General features: G+C 40.6%; 1 non-coding gene across 1 annotated transcript; it reads right to left on the bottom strand.

The window, feature by feature from the left end:
• Window positions 1-272: 272 nt before the first annotated feature.
• Window positions 273-407, bottom strand: LOC129465082 (U8 small nucleolar RNA). Its single transcript, XR_008651861.1, has one exon. It is a non-coding gene; the product is annotated as a U8 small nucleolar RNA (small nucleolar RNA).
• Between the last annotated feature and the right edge of the window lie 6086 nt (window positions 408-6493).

Genomic DNA, 6493 nt, shown 5'->3' with positions numbered 1-6493 from the left:
AGGTCTTTATCTGCGGAATAGACTGTATCAATCATTTCAACATCACTGCTGGTCAGTGATACAGAAACAAACTCAATTCATCTTGGCTTCTCCCTGAATCCTGAAAATGTCCCTGAGTTCTGAAATGGTTCTGATGGAAGCTAGAGATCAATGGTAATTATCAGGACAATGAATTGATACTTCTCAGACTTCTCGTCTATCTTTCTACCTACAACTCAAAGGGAAATATTCTTCTTTTTTTTCTTTTTTAAAAATAGAGATTATCAGGAAGAATCAGAAAGGCTCAATCAGGGTGCTGCAAGGCCTGATTACACAGAGTTATTAATCACGTTTCATTCTTCTCCAATCATCATATTCTGATCTGCCCTCCAAAAGGAGAAACAGGTAAGGATGATCCCACCTGATGAAGAAATAACATTCTCTACAGAAATGTGATGTCAACACATTCAATACTTAATTGTGAGGTTAGTAATGTAAGAATAACTATGTAGGGGCAGGGAAAGTCAGAGATGCTAGAACCAGGATCTCGAATTATAGATTTCAGATTCTTGCAAATTGGAATGGCTAATGTGTTAGCTAATGGGTATCAAATAATGTATTCCCATACTATACCTCTCCAAGTAATACCCAAATCCCACTGTAGTACTTTTTCATTCTTGTGAGTTAAAAAAGTTAATTTAGCTTTTTCTCAAACTGGGAGACATTGGCCAGAGAAGAGAAAAATTTCTATGTGCAAAAGGAAGCAATTTTAAATGCTTTTTGGTTTGTTCACCTTCATGATGCCTTGTATCCTCCTCAACCAAGGTCCCATATTACTTCAGGAACAGGGTGAAGTTTAAGTTAATGTTGATGATATTTATGGCTTTCCTGAGGGGGAAAGAGAGACAGAAGTTGCTCATCCAAGAGCATCACATGAAAGGAATATTGAGCCAAGAACAAAATGCTCAGATCCAGAGACTTCGCTTCCCCTGTGCTTACCCAATACCTTAATTATGCAGAACAAATTCATTGCATGTCATCTCCCCTTTAGCTTTGATGCCCATTTTCCTTACAGATATTTACATGAAAATAGCATTATTGTTTATTAAGAATTTGTTTTTATTCTTCTTTCTGAGGGCAACACTCCCTTTAAAAATAGTGACTTTTGTCACTAAGCCCTGAGGGATAGACCCACATTGTCCTGATTGTAACAATGGTGGTTAGTTGAGAGGGAAACATGAAACTTCACAGTTAACATCAAAGTGAAGGCTCTGAGTTAAAATAGACAAGCTTTTAGCATAATTGGAAGCTATAATATGCATGAACAATAACTTCTGCTGATAAATTCTGTATTAATTCTCCATAAAGGGCGACTGTTGGCCTTCTCAAAATAGGCTGATGGTTTCAAAAAAGATCTGGTAAAAAGACTTCTTTAAAGGATTTTGCACTCTGACAAATAATTAAATATACTTTAGAAGATTTCTTTAAGGGATCTTAGATTCTGACACATTATTTAAGAAATCTTAACAATATTATTTATAACTAAAGCTTGATTTTGAGCCCTTTTTTTAAGCTAGGGACTGTGCTAAGCACTTGGCATCCATTAACACACTTAATCATTACCACAGTAGTTGAGGCAGGACTTTTTATTGTCTACATTTTACAGGTGAAGAATTTGTGTAGCAGAGAGGCTAAACAGCTCATCCCAGAAAACATAGGCAGTCAACTGGCAGAGCAGAGGTCTGAGCTTTGGGAGTCTGCCATTATTGATAGTGGACTTCATTAGCTGTTAAAAAACTCTACCACCTCCCAACCATAATCCCACTGGTTGTTCATTCATAAAAGTCAAAAATTAAAAAAAAATTAATTGTTAAAGAGCTGGAGAGTAAAAATTTCATTGCATAAGCAAAAATTTCCCACAGTGGACTCTTTTGTCTCATTATGCCAATTCTAAAATAAATTAGAGCCCGATTTTTTTTGGCTTCTTTGTGCAAGGGCGGAATGAACTTTAGAGCATCGTTTGTTTCTGTAGTGACTTCAGGCATATCAATCCTCAGCGAAATGACAGTCATAGGACTGGCAGAGACGTTGGCTGACCCACAGCAAGCAGACCGGCCCTCATTTGTTTCCTGCTCTCTCGGGAGCACACACCCATCCTTAAAGCTCTTTGGTGGACAAGCCTCATTCAATAGTGAGACAGAATCAAGGGCCAGTGGGTGAGGAACAAGTCCTTCTTAGAAGATATTTGTGCAAAGGGTTCAGTAGGGAGACAAGTTGTTCTCCTCTAATGTCCTCTCAAGGAACAACACGCGTTTCTCTGCCAAAGAAATAATTCTCTCTTCAGAGAGCTGCCGCAGTGAATGTCCTTGAGTCCAAGTGGGCTGTCTCCTTAGGGGTGGGCTTGTTTGTCTGTATCTGCTGCATATGTATAGAGAATGATGCAGGAGGCTTTTCAAAATGGAAAAGTAACTGGAAATGGTGATGAGCTGAAATGATAAAGGCAAACTGAAGTAAATAATATTTTCTTTTAAAGAAAGGACAGAATGATACTCTCTTGGAGTTCATATTTTTCACCAAAAATGCCTCAGGATTAATCACAGGCCTATCTTTACAAACATAGCTTCCAGCATGGCCAGATTAGATTGGATCTGTTTTCTCATCTCCACCATTCAAAGAATATCATATATTTTAACTTTTGTGAAAACTCCCCTTAATAAAAACAAAAGTAGTAATTAACAGTCTCAGCAGCTTAGCTGCCAAGAGTCCCTGTGGCTCTTCCCTGCTTATAGATCTACAAGGACAGGCACTGCATACCAATGACCCTGGAACAACATTTTTCTCTCTTTTACTTGTTCTCCATGTACCTTATAACCAGTTCAGGATTACTACTCTCCAATAAAAAGGTTTAAATTTTTTTCATTATTATGCTAGAAAATTGGTGATCAAATACATCTTTTAAATACAAAACATTCTTTTGAGTAAGATGCATTTCAATGAGATGCTTTATATCAGGATTTTCATCATCACACTAATCTTGAGATGGCTGGACGTGTGTGTGTGTGTGCATGCACGTGTGAATGTGTATGCATAGGTGAGCATGAGTGTGCTGGCTCAGTATCTGAACATCCAGGGTGCAATATTTATTAAGGAGGCCCTCACTCTTGTGCAAGTGCAAGATTTGTATTTTCCAGTGAGCACCTCCTTAAATATTGGCCTTAGGTGTCTCGTACCATACCCATTCTCTAATAGAAGGGGTGAGAGGTGGAGGAATTGCTGGCTTAGTTTCCTATCCCCTCATGGATAGTGGAGGCCTGTGACACCGCAGACGGGTAAAGTCTGTGAGCTAGGCTGGATATGGTAGGGCTGTCACCTCTCCAAGATACTAAAAAGGAAAGAAGCTAAAGCAGATTTGCAAAATTTGTGATGAGTTTAAAATGTCTGCAATTTAACTCATTGATGCGTCCAACAATGTTTTATAATTGTGTCATTCGCAAATTAATTCTATGATAAAATGTGAATTCATAGTACACTCTAGGTGGTACAATTTATGAATGGGAGTCACGTTTAAAGTTGTCAGATAAAAATATTCTCTCACAGCTGCTAGCATATCTTCCTGGCTGCATGCACCCACTCGTTTATTGATAAGGCCAGGAGTCTGCATTCGAGACCCTCCAGCTCTCTGGAGCCTGAGGCAAGTGGCCTGCTAGCCCCTTACCTCCTCTGCATAGGTTCCATATTTGGGGCTCTAAGTGGCAAACAGCTATGAGCCCAGTCAGTTTCGAGAAATGTATTAGTCAGGGTTCTTTAAAGAGACAGAACTAATAGGATAGATGTATGTATAAAGGGGAATTTTTTAAGGAGTACTGACTCGCACGATCACAAGGTGAGGTCCCACAATAGGCCGTCTGCAAGCTGAGGAGCAAGGAAGCCAGTCTGAGCCCCAAAGCTGAAGAACTTGGAGTCCAATGTTTGAGGGCAGGAAGCATCCAGCGTGGGAGAACGATGTAGGCCAGAAGATGACCTAGTCTAGTCTTTCCATGTTTTTCTGCCTGCTTTTATTCTGGCTGCTTTGGCATGGTTGATTGGATGGTGCCCACCTAGATTGAGGGTGGGTCTGCCTTTCCCAGTCCACTGACTCAAATGTTAATCTCCTTTGGCAACGAACACCCTCACAGACACACCCAGAAACAATACTTTGCATCCTTCCGTCCAATCAGGTTGACACTCAATATTAACCATCACAAGAAATAAATACCCAATCCCTGCAACCTCCTAGTCAAAGGGGCTCTGCAGAGAAGCAAAGCCCAGGGTGACTTCTGAGCAGCAGCAGGGAACCACAAATGGAGTTTAACCTTCAGGTAAAGAAGAGAAACTGACTAAGGCACTCATCCTGCGAAACAGCGACCTTCAAATCAGGCAGTGGCTTTCCACTGGCTGTGTGTTAGGACCACTTGGGGGAACTTTACAATCTATAAGTCCCTAGGAATCTCGCCAGACCCATGAAATCAGAATCTGTAAAGTTGGTTTGGACATTTCTAGTTTTACAAAACTCTCCAGGTGATGCTAAGGTACAACTAGGGTTGGAAGGTATTTTCTGACGAGCTACTACAGGCTGGCCAGGTACCTTTCCCATTTATTTCTACAGAAATCTGTGAACTTTGTTTGGTGGAGACGGAGGGGGAAGGCCCTAAAGGGCAAGGAGAATGGAGGATTCCTAGAAAAGGCACCATTTCCTAATGAGTACAGCCTGGTAGGCAGGAGCCATTGTTCGGGAGTGAATGGGAAATCCATCATCCTTTCAATGAGAAATGGATAGGGAAATGAAATCATATTTCCTAGCTTCCTTTCATACTCCCTAACTTCTGTCCTGCAGCTGCAATAAATTCTGAACCCTGTGCCCCAAAGATGTATGAGGACAGAAAGTAGCTAATGAAGTTCCTTTTCCTGATCATCAAAGCAGCGGTAATGATTTCACTTCCATCCCAGACCTAGTGGCCGAGGGGATGCTTGTTCCCAGATGAGAAAGATTGAGTTGACTGGAGATGAGCTTGCTTGCTTCCATGGTTTAAAACTTCAACTCATCTCTCAAGCTCGGGTGATGCCAAAAACAAACAACGCACCAGAAAATTACATAAACTGTTCTGGAAACCTGTGAGATATTTAGGTTGTATCTGAAAACAATGGAAAAAAATTCCAAGCATAATTGGAAACTTTCCCCATCGATTTTCTCAAAATCTCAAAGCACTAAATCCAAATTTCTGGGACAGGTCTGTGGGTAATATAAATGTTAAGAGTGGCCTGTCCTGAGATGCTAAGATTCTGGAACTGACCAAACAATGGCAACCTAGGTGCTTTGCCCTTGAAAATACTGTGTAGGTGTATTAAAAATAGCCAAAGAAAGCCTCTTAGCAGATATACATGACAACAGGGGGCCAGTCAGAGCCTTCTGCCTTAGATGCATAGGCAGATTTTCTCCGAAAAAAAAAAAAAGATTCCATATTAGGCATTTGTGTGTGTGTGTGTCCAGGAAATCATTGGTCTGCTTCCGGTTTCATACTATAGAAAAACAATTCTTCATACGTATGTAATGAGTATATGGAGCAACATAGTGGAAAGAACATAAATATGGTGGTACTCTATACCTGATTTCATTTCTGATTGGCCCATTTACCAGCTGGTTGACTTGTTCTCTCACCTCTAAGATGAGATAAGAAGACCTCTCTGGCACATTGATGGTAGTCAGTCAATATAAGCCATTTCTTTTTTCCCTGCGACATGAAATAAGACAAATGTAAAACGTTTAGCCCACTACCTGACACATAGTAGGTGCTTAACAAATGTCAGAAATTATTGCGTCTTTGTATCAAAAGCATTCTCTAGCATATAAAATATGCTGAAAATTTCTTTCTGATGCGTGAATTAGTGTCTGCACCATAATATATAACTCTGATGTCGTGTTCACTTTGTGCTAGGCACTGTTGTAACTGCTTAACTTCTGTGAATGAAATCCAATCTTCTTAATAACGCAACGATATAGGTAAGGTAATATTATGAAAACATCTGATAGAGGGGAACACTGGGGCAACAAAGGCTCAAGTAGTTTTGCCCCAGGAAGGGCCTCTGCCGTACTGTAATGCTTGCCTATACCAGGTATATTTTCACCCTGATCTTCCAGTGACAACATATCCATGCTGACTAACAGTGGATCATTTCCTGGGGGAGATTCAAACCAGGGTGTAGAGAAAACAGCCAATGGGATGGATGGAAGGTTTTGTTCGACGTACCTAGTCTGGGAGACTTTGTTCTAAGTGTCTTCTAGAGGTTTTGTATTTTGGGGAGGGAGGACTTTCCTCATACACGTGTTTAAGGCTTTCCCCAAAGCAAAGTCAAGTCAACAAATAACACAGCTACCTGCAGTTCTCAGTATGAACATGCTCTGGCATGTAGGTGGCAGAGCTTTCTGTAGGTCCACGTGCTTCTTGAAGGGTGGTTGTGTCCACTCAAGCATCCAGTG

This window comes from Symphalangus syndactylus, chromosome 16 (assembly GCF_028878055.3).
Source record: "Symphalangus syndactylus isolate Jambi chromosome 16, NHGRI_mSymSyn1-v2.1_pri, whole genome shotgun sequence".
NCBI classification, from domain to species: domain Eukaryota; kingdom Metazoa; phylum Chordata; class Mammalia; order Primates; family Hylobatidae; genus Symphalangus; species Symphalangus syndactylus.
Note: the sequence above shows the minus strand (reverse complement) of the source record. Positions and strands in the feature narration are given on the sequence as shown.